At 40.8% G+C, this 14,523-nt stretch overlaps 1 pseudogene; it reads right to left on the reverse strand.

Annotated features, from left to right (window-relative positions):
• LOC121393947 overlaps nucleotides 1–10,539 on the reverse strand; it is a 47,381-nt pseudogene extending 36,842 nt beyond the window's left edge.
• Nucleotides 10,540–14,523: the final 3,984 nt, after the last annotated feature.

Here is a 14,523-nt window from a genome sequence, read left to right on the forward strand (position 1 = left end):
AATCAGCAGAAAAGAAGATGGGGAGCTACTGGGGCATCTTTGGAGGCAAAGATCTTCCCTGCTAAAGGGCTTTGGTTGTCTGGGGTTGGCACAGAAGCCCAAAACATAATGTATATTTCTGCCTACTTCTAAAGTTTGATTTTCCTTGTCCTTTACAAAGTGGGGGACTGTTTGTACTAATTTTTATGCTGCTGTATACATCAGGCTTCCATTCTGCACAGCACTGCTTGGGTTGCTAAAATATGTGTTACACCTACCCACAGGCTCCTGACGACGTTTATATATGTACAAGTATCCTTTAATAGAAATTTCAGTGTTTCAAAGATACATGGTTACTATTTACCTGGTTACTATTACATACCTCCCAACTATCCTGCTTTTTGCAGGCAGCCCGATTTTGACAGCTCAACCCCAAGTCCCAGGTTTTTTACTGGGGTTTTCTCTTTGATCTCCTGCACTGAACAGCCAGAAAAAGTTTCTAACTTAATTAGCTTGGCAGAGAGCCTAGAATAGATACTTAGATACTTGTGTAGCAATTTAAGATAGGCAGGTCTCTTGGGAGAACTCACAGCTTAAAGGAGAAGGAAAGCTACCAATGCAGTTCATTGTCAATAGATTAGCCACAACAGTCCAATCTAGGACACCTTTCTATTTTTTTTAAAACAGTTTACCATACCTGAGTAAACAGCTCTAGACATTGTCTGTTTGTTTAGGAATAGCAGCTGCCATATTTGATTGCTGTGACATCACTTCCTGCCTGAGTCTCTCCCTGATCACTCATAGCTCTGGGCTCAGATTACAGCAGAGAGGGAGAGGAGCAAACTGAGCATGCTCAAGCCCTAGCCCTGGAGGTTTAAGCTGAAAACAGGAAGTCTGATACAGAAGCCCAATTTAAGGAAAGAAATGTGGTGTTTCTTTTGACAGAGGACTCAGAGCAGCGTTACTTTGAGGGTTTACTGGTATATTTATATAGACCTTTCTGATAAAGCTTACTTCATTTTAGCCTTTCCTTCTCCTTTAAAGGACTATTCACCTTCATTAGCAAAACTGTAATAACACATAAAAACCAGTGTTAAAACTTTCATAGCCTAAAATAGAGGGGAAAGAAAAAGAACCCCACTTCTTTCAATTATAATAACAATTATAATAACTGGTTTCTACAAGGTTACTACCGTTACTAAAGTGCTAATTCCACATACACCCAACCACCGGAATATAAAAATCAACACAATAACTATGCAACAACCCCAACTGGACGCCCTTAATAATTCAGAGGTCAACTTTCACCTAACCTAAGATTTCTTGTTTGTGCAATAGTTGCAATTCATTAAATCATTGTTGGCCAAAAATTTATTAAGTGCCTATTATTCAATTCATTTCTAAAAAAAAAAGCAATTAATTGTTAATTATAAAGTGCATATGTGAAAATTCGCAAGGAATTAATTAGAAGACTTGATGATAATCAATTAATATAAAGTGCTGTGCCAATAAATAGCAATTAAATTAAAATTTCCAATCGATTATAATTAGTAATAGTGGATTAATTAGTAAGAAAGTTTTCCCAGGATAAATTATTTCCAAATCAGCTCAAATTCATAGAGGGATAGTAGGAAAAATGAAACGCAGAGAGGTGAAGTTGTCCCATAAACTGCTGCCTATATTTTTCTATCCCTAGGACACCACAAAGATGTAGAAGACAGGGCAACCGGGACTGTGGTCTTGGATATTTAGCTTGACCTAAGCTGTTAGGAGAACTACCTCAAAAAACCACAAATCAACGGTCCCCTCGGAGAAGAGTCCTGCGCGGGTCCATTTTTTGGAACCCGTACCTGATCCGTACCCGCAACCTGCAATCCGCAACCCGGACCTGCAACCCGCATTCTTACCCGCTTTGACCCTGCTACCCGACCCGCAAGTACACATTTATACCCGCACCAGGAACTTCTATCAACAACCCACAGGGCAATAGAGAAGAGAGGTGAATGGAGCAATGGATTGAATACACACCACCCCTATTGACCAACTCCCAATTAAATATCTAAGAATGCCATAAGCTTAACCAAATTGAAAGCAAAGTATTTAGCAGAAATCCGCCATCGTTTTCACTTGTTTAGCTTTGTCAAGGCTAAAGGGCAAGCTAAATATCCAACAGAAATGGGGAAAGAGCAAAGAGGCCAATGTGCCAACAGTGCCACTGATGTTGATTCTGAAAGGATATCTCAAGGCAGGATGGGACCTTGACTGCTTTAACTTCTGAATTACAGTTTTTTTTAGGTTTTTAAAATTTATAATGCTTGAATTTTTAGAGATAAACACATTTTAGAGAAAAGATGTGATTTATGAAAAAAATTTAAATTTCAATGTTAATGTAACATGATTTCGGGCTACACAGGGCAGGCCAACGGGGTTAATCACCAGCTAGTAAACTAGAGCATGGGTTACACTTGACTCTAACACTGAAAGTAGGGATTTTGCAAATTGGAAAAAGTGATGGCGTGGTGTAGTGCAACTACAACTCCCATAGGCTACTGTGCATAAACTAATAAAGGAATGGGCGCCAGGAGGTTCTTGCCATTAAACAGAACAAACCTTTATATGTCAGAGACAACAAATGATCCACAGGTTTTGTACTTACAAGCCACAGAGGCCCCAGCAGGTAATCATAACATGGTTACAACATGTGCCTCATAGACGGCACAGTGGAACTCCCTGAGGTGATAGCGTAACACCTGGATTGATACACCCTCAGGATCTTAGCAACGTGACCTGGAACCTCACACATTGGATAAGGGAACTCACTAGCCTTCATTCAAGGGCTCCCTGCTCCCCCACTTTCACACTAGAGGTTCAGGTCCCTCTAGGGCACATGGCTTTACTGGGCCTTGTTGTACCCAGCAGTCCCGTATTTGTGGAAAGGCCACCAAGGACTGGGCCTAGGGTGGCAGGAATTTAGGGGGCAGCATGCTGCCCAAACACACCCACATTGTTTCAGAAACAATGGGTATGCGCAGGAGATACGATCGTTTTTAAAATTTCCTGTGTGTCAATCCCCATTGCTCCGGTCCAGATGATGAAAATTTGCATGAATAAAAGGGAGGGAGGGCAAACGGCAGTGGTCCTAGGGGCTATGTAAATCCTGCCCTGGTACCCAGGCTCCCTGGAAACATCCAGCTGGATCAGCAACCAGAAGCCAACGAGGAAGACCCACCCCTTTTCACTCACTATACCAAAGTGTGATAGAAAGTGGTCACAATACCTCTTGGCCAATAACTGTGATATGTAAATTACAACTAGCTGCATGGGCATCTGTCCAGCAATTAGGGATATCAGGAAGTGTAGGTATTTAAAGCCATAGGGGAACATTAACCCTATGGGTCCCTACATTAACAAATAGGTAAATAAAAAAAACCATGCACCAGTGAAGCTGACAGTAAGTGGCATAACACCTGGGTGCCAGCCCCCCCCACCCGAAAAAAAAAGTTCAGAGGGGCCCGGCAAGCTCATCGAACCGTACCTGGCCCGGCCCCCTGACTTTTCACATACCTCCTCCCTGCTGGCTCACACTCACACAGGTAGGGACTTCTACCCAGGGGGTACACAGTTATAGAGGAAGAAGAACTAGCGGCCCGGACCCCTGAACCCCAGGCTCCCCACGTGTATACCTGCCTGAATATATATTTTCAGACTTGGAGAAAACTCACAGAAAAACTGAAAGAATGAGCAAACTGTACCCCCATAGTGGCGCAGTTGGAATCACACCTAATGCAACACTACCCACCTTGCCGACTTAACCTTATTCTTTCACTCATTAGCAAAATATATAAACAGTCTGTTTTTATCTATATTTTTATTTTAATTGACATAATTTTTTAACCCCTTACCGCCAATTCCCACTTTAAATATATTGCATACAGGCTGGAGTAAAAGTCTGATCTAAATCTGTCATGTTTGGGTTACATTGCCATCAGATCAGGTGTCCAATAATGCTTAAACCTTGGATAAATCAATATTCATGTTATTGCAGCTTGGTTTAACAATTTATTTACAATTCAAAAGACCAGAATTGAGCAGGTCGTGTTACCCATTGATACAAATATCAGTGTGCACAGAGCCGCCTGTTTGTCGCTCTACGCCAACAGCTAGATTTGCTCTCATAGAAGCAGGGGATTATTCTAAAAAAGGTCATGATTCCGTTTGAACAAAATTCAGGTGGCTTCAAAATCTGGAATTAAAAACTGAAATCCATTTGGGATTAAAAAATTACAAATTCAAAATCAAACAAGCGCAAGTGTACTGGAATTATTCACACAGTCATAAACAGATTAACATTCTGTGCCTGTGGTTTTTATAGCAGATGTGTTGTGGGAGATGTAAACATTTGTTTCTCATTTATGCAAAGGGCTATCTCTTATTTTGGTGTGGTGTCTTTTCTAATAGGACTATCCATTTATGCATTCGTTAAAGGGATACTGTTGAGGAAAAAACATATTCCTTCGGCAGCCTGCAAAGATAGATTATTCCCATACCTGTTCAGGGTAGGACACTAGGTGGGGGCGGGCCGTGCAGCCGGGCCCGCCCCCACCCTCGTCCATGTGATATTTCTCTGCGGCCGCAGCCGAATCCAGCCGGATGCAGTGCACGCGATCTGCCGGGGGGCCCCTGCGGGGATGCGGGCCCTGGCCCAGTTGCACCCCCTGCTCCTCCGGTAGTTACGCCCCTGAGTAAACAGTTACGGTAATTATTTAATATGAATAACTTATCCTATAAGAGGGTGTTACCCCCAGCCCAATCCAGTGTTATTTAATAGGGAGGGTAATCGGCAGCATACAAAGAGATTTAACGAGAAATCTAGGTGGGTGTCTTTGGTTCGATTACTGCCTACAACACCTTATGTCCAAAGGCTGAATCCTGAGAGGCTGAGATGTCCTCCCTATAATGCTTTATGAAGGTATTAGGATTTGACCATGTTGCTGCACAACAAATCTGGTCTATTGTAGGCACCTGATTCTCTGCCCAAGAAGTAGCCATACTCCTTGTAGAATGTGCTCTCATTCTAAATGGGGGATTTAGTCTTCCTTAATATAGCCCATCTGAATAGTATCCTTAATCCAAGGAGCAGTGGAGATCATTTCTTTCCTTCGTTCCTGCCTACGAAGCTTACAAATAAATTTTCATCCGATCTGAACTCCTGCGAAATAGCGACATACTTCCTCAAGGTTCTTTCTACTTCGAGAAAATAAAGCTTCTCATCTTGAGCACTTTCTTCAGGAAAAGATGGAAGAATTATTTCCTGGTTGATATTTGACAAAGAAGCAAGTTAAGGCATAGGAAAGTGAGCAAACTCTTCTTCATCAAAGGAAAATTCATCAGAATCTAAAAGTCTGAACTATGTACTGCGGGCTGACTTTCAGCGTTAGTAGAAATATCTGCAGACTAGGGGGCCCATTCACTAAGCTCGAGTGAAGGAATAGAGGAAAACAGAGGAAAAAAACTTTGATTTTCGAATGGTTTTTTTGGCTACTTCGACCTTCGACTTCGAATCGAACGATTGAAACGAAAAATCATTCGAATATTCAACCATTCAATAATCGAAGTACTGTCTCTTTAAAAAAAACTTCGGCCCCCTAGTTCGCCACCTAAAACCTATCGAGGCAATGTTCGCCTATGCGGAAGGTCCCCATAGGCTTTCCAAGGTTTTTCAGATCGAAGGATTTAATCATTCGATCGAACGATTTGCGCTAAATCCTTCAACTTTGATATGCGAAGTCGAAGGATTTCAATTCGGCAGTCGAATATCGAATATACCCTCCATATTCGACCCTAGGTAAATGTGCCCCTAGGTGTTAGAATATTGAGTCTGAAACATAGAAAACATCTCCTAGGGCTCTGTCTTGCATACTCTTACCCAGGAACCCATCGCTAACCTAGCTCATGTACCTAAAGGGCCCTATTAACCCCACCAGGGATGACTTACCTCTTGGACGATACATCCCTATGGTCATCAAACTCCTTGGGGACCCCGAATACCTAAAAGAAAGCAAGAAAAAAAGGTTAGTAAAATCTCTCCACATACCTACTGCAGGTAGGACAGAAACCTGGATTGGGCTGAGGGTAACACCCTCTTATAGGGTAGGTTATCCATATAAAATATTTAACTGTTTTACGCTCCACTGTCCTACCCTGAAAATATATGGGGATAATCTTTCTTTGTGGACTGAATGGAAACATGTATTTTTCAAAACTTATTAGTTAATAATGCTGCTCCAGCAAAATTTGTGGGGGTAGACTCAGGTCTTTGCATACCCACAGGTATGCTTTTAAACAGGTTAATGGTAAATGATTCTTGCTTATTGATTGCTATAGTTTGTTAGACCATTTTCAAACTTTGTACCTTTTTTTCAGTGGCAAAACTAATATAGCCTGGTCCCAGACTCAGGGTGGGCACCTGGTTCCCCCTCAGGCAAGGCACAGGGGTGAGACAGTAAATTACTTTCAACACTTCCTAGATTTCAGTGCACTCCTCTCATTCACGGCCTATCATTTTGTAGCCTGTACAAGGCATAGACATTAGTTCCGCCATTGTGACCCATACGCAAGATTTTAGGCTGATACAAGATTGTCTTAATAATAGTTTTCCAAAAATGCCACCTGCCTAATTGCAGTTATTGTGAATTCAAGATATAATTTATACTGTGAAAGTTAAGTTTATTTTGCTCAACTAAAATGATAGAAAACAATTTTGAATTGTTTCTTAGTTTGACGGGTCCCCTTTAAATTGCTGTTTTCCAATGTTAAAGGGAGACTCAATTCTAACATTTCAGTACTGACTTATGCTTAGTATGTTGTACCCCTGCTAAACTTTTATGACAAAAGTATTACAGAAAAAAATGTGTCACTTTGATATTTCAGAAGTACAAAAAAATGTGGGGGTGCCGCATGGCTCTGTACTTGGTCCGCTGTTGTTCTCCCTGTACACTTTGTCTTTGGGAGATCTCATCTGTTCATTTGGCTTTAATTATCATCTGTATGCTGATGATACCCAAATATATTTATCCACCCCTTCATTAACAGCTGAAACAGAGGCTCAGATCTCTAACTGCCTCCTGGATATCTCAAATGGGATGAACCAGTGCCACCTCAAACTCAACCTAACAAAAACTGAACTTATCATCTTTCCACCTAAGCCTGGTCCTACTCCCCTATTTACTATCTCTATTGATGGCTCATTAATCCTGTCAACTCAGCTCGCTGTCTGGGGGTAATCGTTGACTCCTCTCTCTCCTTCTCTGATCATATTAACACCACTGTCAAAACCTGTCACTTTTTCTTACGCAATATTGCCAAAATCCGTCCCTTCCTTTCACCTGATACATCCAAGACGCTCATGCATGCTCTCATCCTATCCAGACTAGATTACTGTAACCTTCTACTAACCGGCCTCCCTAACTCCCATCTCCCCTCTACAGTCTGTATTAAACACTGCTGCCAGAATTATCCTCCTCTCATCCAAAAGGGTACAGGCCCCTCCGCTGCTGAAGTCCGTATCTTGGCTTCCTATAAAACAAAGAATAACTTATCAACTCCTCCTTATAACCTTCAAAGCCCTTCATTCCTCTGCACCTAACTACATCTCATCTCTTGTCTCTCTATATGTTCCTGCACGAAACCTCCGCTCCTCTCAGAGCAACCGCTTGGTTGTACCCCCCACTACTACTGCTGTTTCCCGCATCAAACCTTTCTGTCTTGCAACTCCTTATATTTGGAATGCCATTCCTGAATCTCTCAGGAGAGAATCCTCCTTCAATGTTTTTAAAACAAAACTCAAAGACTACCTCTGGGAGCACCTGGATAACACCTGAACTGGCACTTATATAACAGTGTAACAAACTGTAACCCACAGCACCTTAATACCCCTCTGAATTGTGTCTGTATGTTACCCTCCCATTTAGACTGTAAGCCCTACGGGGTAAGGTCCTCTAGCCTTTTGTTTCCTTGACACTGAGCACTTAATCTGCATTGTAATTATATTTTATATTTATGTGAATTGTATTTTATAATGCACTTATTGTTACTTTTTATTCTGACCCCTTGTTTGTTACTACTAATTTATTGTTTTGTTGTACAGTGCTTTGCCCTCAAGGAGCGCTTTACAAATAAAAATATACATACATACAATTAAATAAAAAAGCTTTAGTCAAGCTTTGATAACTTTTCATCTGTCTCTTTTACAGGTATGGGCATTATCCCAAATGTTCCTGTACATCAGACTTTCTCTCCTGCTGTGATATATGTGGCCTATGTCACGAGCAACATGTAGGTGACATATCCAGCTAGCTGTGAGTGTCAGACAATCATTAATCAGCAACTGTGACAAACGTGGCCAATATCAGATTGGCAAATTAGTAGAAGCTCCTAGTAGGTGAAATAACCGTCCAACCTAAACAGAAAACTAAAATAGATCATTACAACTTACTGTACCTAGAAGCCATCTGTCAGGTGCTCTGATGTTGATGAAGTTCCATTGATTTCTGTTTGTTGGGAAATGTATTTCATTTTCAAGAACGCAATACATTCAGAACTCGATTCAGGCACCTTGGAAATGTCAGATGTGAAACACCATGTTATATGCCTCTAACCTTCTACAAATGCCAACTTAAGCTGCTCCCATGTACCAATATTATTATATGAAACTGATCCTTGGTGATTATCGGTATCAGTATGACAGCCCTCGAATCCTGACCAATATCCATGTAATGTCGGTCGGTTCAGGAATCAGGGAGGTTTGAAAATTTCATCTGCTAATGCACCATGTCGGCCATTCTATAGTGCATCTATAGATGCGGAAGGGAAAAGGAGATGCTCCTCTTCTTCACTTCCTGCTGTTCCAATGTTGTGTGCACTTTGAATAAATAATCTGAACAACAGGAAGCATATGCACCTCTTATGCTCCGTTTCTGTTCCCCCCCCATAGGATACTCTACCTAGTCCGACCATGAATGAATGGCTTCCTTTAAGGAGGCCATACACTATAAGATCTGCTCATTTGGAGATCTTTCCCCAATATGCCCACCAAAGACAGGGCAATATCAAGCTAATTCGGCCCTATGGCTGAATGATCACATTACAACGATGGGAAAAGGTGCTCACGAGACGGTGACGATTGCGGGGAAAATCAAATCTGCCCAACCGATATCTGTCTGATTTTTTGGCAAGATATCGGTCAGGGTGGCCCGTCGGAACACCCTATACATGTGCAGATAAGCTGCCGAATCAGTCTAAAAGACCCGAATCTGCAGCTCAAATCTACCTGTGTACGGGCAACTTAGTCACCAGACTGCAAAAACAATTGAAACAATAGAACGTTGGCCATATCAGGTGCTGACCCCTTGCACATTCTCTATCCATTTAGCATGTGAGCAAAAGAGTTGGGAGCATACACAATTGCTGGATTAATGGCTGCAGGTCATTATAGGTCATTTATTGCAGCCCTATGAAGTCTACAGCATTATCAGTGGGGTACTTAAAAAACCCCACTCTACAATGGCTGCTCAGAAGCATCAGCATCATTGTGTTCCATAGTATCTAATAGAAATGTCTAAAACAAGTGGACTTTCTGATTTTTTAAAGATTCCACCACATATTTAAACGGATGAATAGAAATCTTCTTCATAGACACATTGGGACATAGTTAAAAAAAACTGGGCAAATTCAATCCTGGGCAGTATACCCATAGCAACCAATCAGTGATTAGTTTTAATTCAGCAAGCTGCAGGTTGAGCACTGAAAGTAATCATCTGATTAGTTGCCATGGTTTACTGTCTAATTGCAAATTTGCCCACTGTTTATAAATGAGCCCCATTGTGTTTTATCTAATGTCTGAATAAACTCATTCAAATCCCAGGTATTCTTGTGTTCTTCTCTTGTTAGATTTTGTTTATTATCCTGAAAAAAAAATCACCAGTGCATTGTGTGTTGGCCAATGTTCTAATAAAACTTCTTTTCGATTCCATTAATAAACATGTTAAATTGCTTTACAAGTTACAGCTAAAAATGAGCATCTATTTTGCTTTATTTTTCATGTAACAAGGTATATCTTTGCTTATTTATCACTATCCAGCTAATTTATTACAGAAGAATGTTCTAGTAATGCCATGTAGATAACGGCCTTTTCCCACAAAGACTCCCTGACAAGTCATATAAATAGCCTTAGTTAAAAAATCTTTAGATACTTACACAGATATTGATCTAACCGCAACAACAGCACGTAACCAAAAATAAAGTAGAAAGTCAGCAAAATGTTTAAAAAGTCTTTAACTGGAGAAAACAGAACAGAAAATGCAAGTTTATTTTTCCTTATTTATTTAAATTTAACAAATCTCTGTAGGTTAAAGTCTTTTCACAACAATAAGTCAGGATACGCAGGCCGATTTCAGCCCCTACACTGGCAGTAGCCTTCTCAGCTTTTTGCATCCGGAACTGTTGTGTCGGCTCTGGTGCAAACACACTTGGTGGATTTCGGCATGAAATGCAGTGTCTCATGTTTCTTCGCCGAAATCCAGCAAAGGGTTGTTCACGTCGAAACCGACACAAGAGTTCTGAGTGGGAAAAGGAGTGGAGGCTACTGCACATGTAGGGGCTGAAATCGTACTGCTTATTTCAGCAGGTTTATTGTGACCCCCATGTGGCACTAGCCATAGGAATTGACTCAAAATATACAGTATGTATATACTATAAAAGGGACAATACAAGGCTGATTAGTAACTACAGTAATTCAAATTATCGGTACATGCCAGCTCAGAATAAACATCAGTTTCTATGACAAATTAACCTAATTTTTTGCTTGATGATGATTACAAAAATCATCAAGCTTAGCTTCTTAACTCCATGTGCAGTGCCACTGACACTCCTACCAAGACACTCCAAGATGGTGACCTCCCTGTGCACAAATTTGCAGGCTTAGATTATTACAGTTATGGAGATATTAAACTTTGAGGTTGGTGCAACAAGTTTAGTATATAAAATATGACATTTCTAGCCATGTAAATTTGTAGGCTTAAGTTCTGAATTAATGCCTGCACTGATAGCTTTCCAGATGTCACAACATGGTATAGGAGGAGCAGAAACTGCAAGAAATATTTATGCATAAATAACTGTAGTCTTAATTCTTAGCAAGAACTATATTTACACATAGTGGAACAAATTACGTGAATGCCAAAAATTAAAAAAAAAAAGTTTATTCCAAAGTGTACAAATCCTGTACTGCTGGAAAAGCCCGGGTTGTACCATTTTGCCAGAAGGACAGCTTCTATTTATTAGAATAGTGATAGGGGGGTCAGGGCACACGCTCAGATTCGGGGAGATTAGTCGCCCAGCGACAAATCTCCTCTTCTTTAGGGCGACTTATCTCCCTGAACTGCCTCCCGCCGGCTAGAATGTAAATCGACGGTGGGGTGGCACTCGGAGCGCTTCGTTTTCCGAAGTCGCCTGAAGTACATTTACATTCGTGATTTACATTCTAGCCGACGGGAGGCAGTTTGGGGAGATTAGTAGCTCAAAGGAAGAGGAGATTTGTCGCTGGTCGACTAATCTCCCCGAATCTGAACGTGTGCCTTATCCTTAACTTTTCCAGGCGTTAGAAAGAGATAAAAGGGTGGTTCATCTGAGCCTGACTCTTTTTAAACTACTGAATATTTCGAATATTTAACTGTTAATTTAACTGCTAATTTCAAGCTTTAATGATGGCGATCTTATTAAATCATCTCTATTAGTTCTAGGTATGAGAGGAGAATGATTGTCACCACTGCTGTAATGACCACGCTTTAAAACATATAAATAACTTATTTGCTGGCAAAGGTAATTTTTACTTGTAATCACATTGCTGTGTATTGATATTTCAGTACTATAGGCTCCTTTGGGCATGCTTAGACCCACAGTATGATTCCAGAAACAAAAAGTGGAAAGGTAAACAAGCTGGAGGTACAACGTCATCGCAATACACAATAATGGGGCTAAAGGAAAACAAACAAATCAACCAGTAGTCAATAATTATACCAAACAAGTAATAGCAGCATATTGTGCCTTTGTGTTACGCCTGCTAGCCTCTCTTGTGGAACATATCTATTTCATCTGTTTTTACATATGACATTTAGCGTAACAAATCCTTTTCTGCTCTTTTGGGAGAATGGGAAGCAATGATTAATGATTAGCTGTTCTTTACCTGGAGGACACTGAGCTATGGAAATTGGAAGAGGTCACACGGGTGGGTGTGACTAATCATAATACACCATACAATGTGCTGTGTCAATAGGTCCAAATGCATCGCAATTGCTGAAGACAATGAAGACTTTTTTCATAAAATGACTGTATTCTATCTGTGCAGCTGATCAGTTTTCTATCCAGAGGCAAAATCACACACTGTCCCTGGAAATTAGGGTAAAGTGGTAACCATGTCTATTTAAATGCGAGACTGAAGTAACATGAGAAGGAAAAAAACAAAATGAAGACCAACTGCAAATTTTCACAGAATTTCACTTCCTTATATAGTATTATTATGGCTTTATTGATATGCTTTTTATAACTCCTTTCTAGCTGCATAACTTTGGGGGACCCAGCCTCCCCCTCAAATTTTCCAAGGGGCCCCATTCTGCCAGACAAAAATGTGGGTAACCCGCAGCAAAAACCACGATGTGGCTGCAGAGTCTGCTTTTACGCCACTGCTCTTTTCAACTCTAATATTTGTGTTCAGGGCAGCCATCAGGGGGGGACAGGGGGGAGAGTTGTAGGGGGCCCCAAGGGTAAGGGGGGCCTGGCCACACCACACTTACTTGATTAGTCGGGCCCCCCATGTTTCTGAGAGCTGCTGACTTCGGGAAGGCATGGACGTTTAAGGGGCCCTGGCAACCAATTTTCTCATAATGTGTGTGGGGGGGCCCTGGCCACCAATTTTTTTTTCTCATGTGGGGGGGGGACCCTGGCCACAAATGTTTTTTATGGGGGGCCCTGACCACCAATATCTTTTTATTTTTTATTAACATGTGGGAACCCTAGCCACCAATATTCTTTTTGTTTTTTTACTGTGTGGTGGGGGGGCGGACCTGTGGGGTGGGGAGGGCGGACCTGTAGGTGGGGCTTGCGGTGGGTGCAGCCCAGGGGCCCAGGAAATTTTGTCGTACGGGGCCCTGCGATTTCTGATGGCAGTCCTGTTTGTGTTCCACCACAGTGCACCTCCCACATAGAAATCCCAACTAAAAAAAAAATCATATGAATCTCATTTCTAGGATCCCTGCTGTTGTACGGGTCTAGGATCCATTATCTGGAAACCCATTATCCAGAAAACTTCCGAATTATAAGAAGGCCATCTCCCATATACTCTATTATAATCAAATAATTGAAAATTTTAGGGGCCCATTCACTAAGTTCAAGTGAAGGAATAGAGGGAAAAAAACTTCGAAGTGTTTTTTTGGCTACTTCGACCATCGAATGTGCTACTTCGAACTTCGACTACGACTTCGAATCGAAGGATTCGAACTAAAAGTCATTCGACTATTCGACCATTCGATAGTCGAAGTACTGTCTCTTTAAGAAAAAACTTCGACCCCCTAGTTCGCCACCTAAAAGCTACCGAGGCCAAGGTTAGCCTATGGGGAAGGTCCCCATAGGCTTTCCAAGTTTTTTCTGATTGAAGGATAATCCTTCGATCGATGGATTAAAATCCTTCGAAACGTTCGATTCGAAGGATTTAATCGTTTAAACAATTATTCCTTTGATCGTTCGATCGAACGAATTGCGCAAAATCTTTCGACTTAGATTTTAAAAAGGTTTATTAACCCTCGATATTCGACCCTTAATACATCTGCCCCTTAGTGTTAAATGTTAAAAACAATTTCCTTTTTCTCTGTAATAATGAAACAGTAGCTTGTACTTGATCCCAACTAAGATATAATTAATCCTTATTGGAAGCAAAACCAGCCTACTGGGTTTATTTAATGTTTACATGATTTTCTAGTAGACTTAAGGAATTGTGATCCAAATGACAGAAAGATTCCTCATCCGGAAAACCCCAGGTCCTGACCATCCTGGAAAACAGGTCCAATAACTGTATATGCAAGCAATAGATACAATTAAATCAATTGTTTAAAAAAAAACTCCATGCTCTAAGAAAAGTTAAAACATGATAATACATAATGGATGTTTTGTGTAGCTGCTATGACTACAGGTATTTACCACCTTAAATTTAGCCCTCTGAAATCAATGTGCTTCGCAGGCTTTGAGTTGCCAAATCCAAACCAGTAAATGTTGTCGGTTGCTAAAAGGTAAGCTACCTTGTTTGTGTTTAAATAAATAACGTCTGCCAGACATTACATCAAATCTGAAGTAAAACGAGACATTTTATGTTTAATGCTTAGAATAATTACTTCAATAAATATGTTAATAACAAGATGTAAACACAAGTAACATTCATTCCCCATTAAAACAAATATATCAACTTCTCATGTTTTTTCCACAATAAAATCATCAAGTAAT

This window comes from Xenopus laevis, chromosome 5L, assembly GCF_017654675.1.
Source record: "Xenopus laevis strain J_2021 chromosome 5L, Xenopus_laevis_v10.1, whole genome shotgun sequence".
Taxonomy (NCBI): Eukaryota; Metazoa; Chordata; class Amphibia; order Anura; family Pipidae; genus Xenopus; species Xenopus laevis.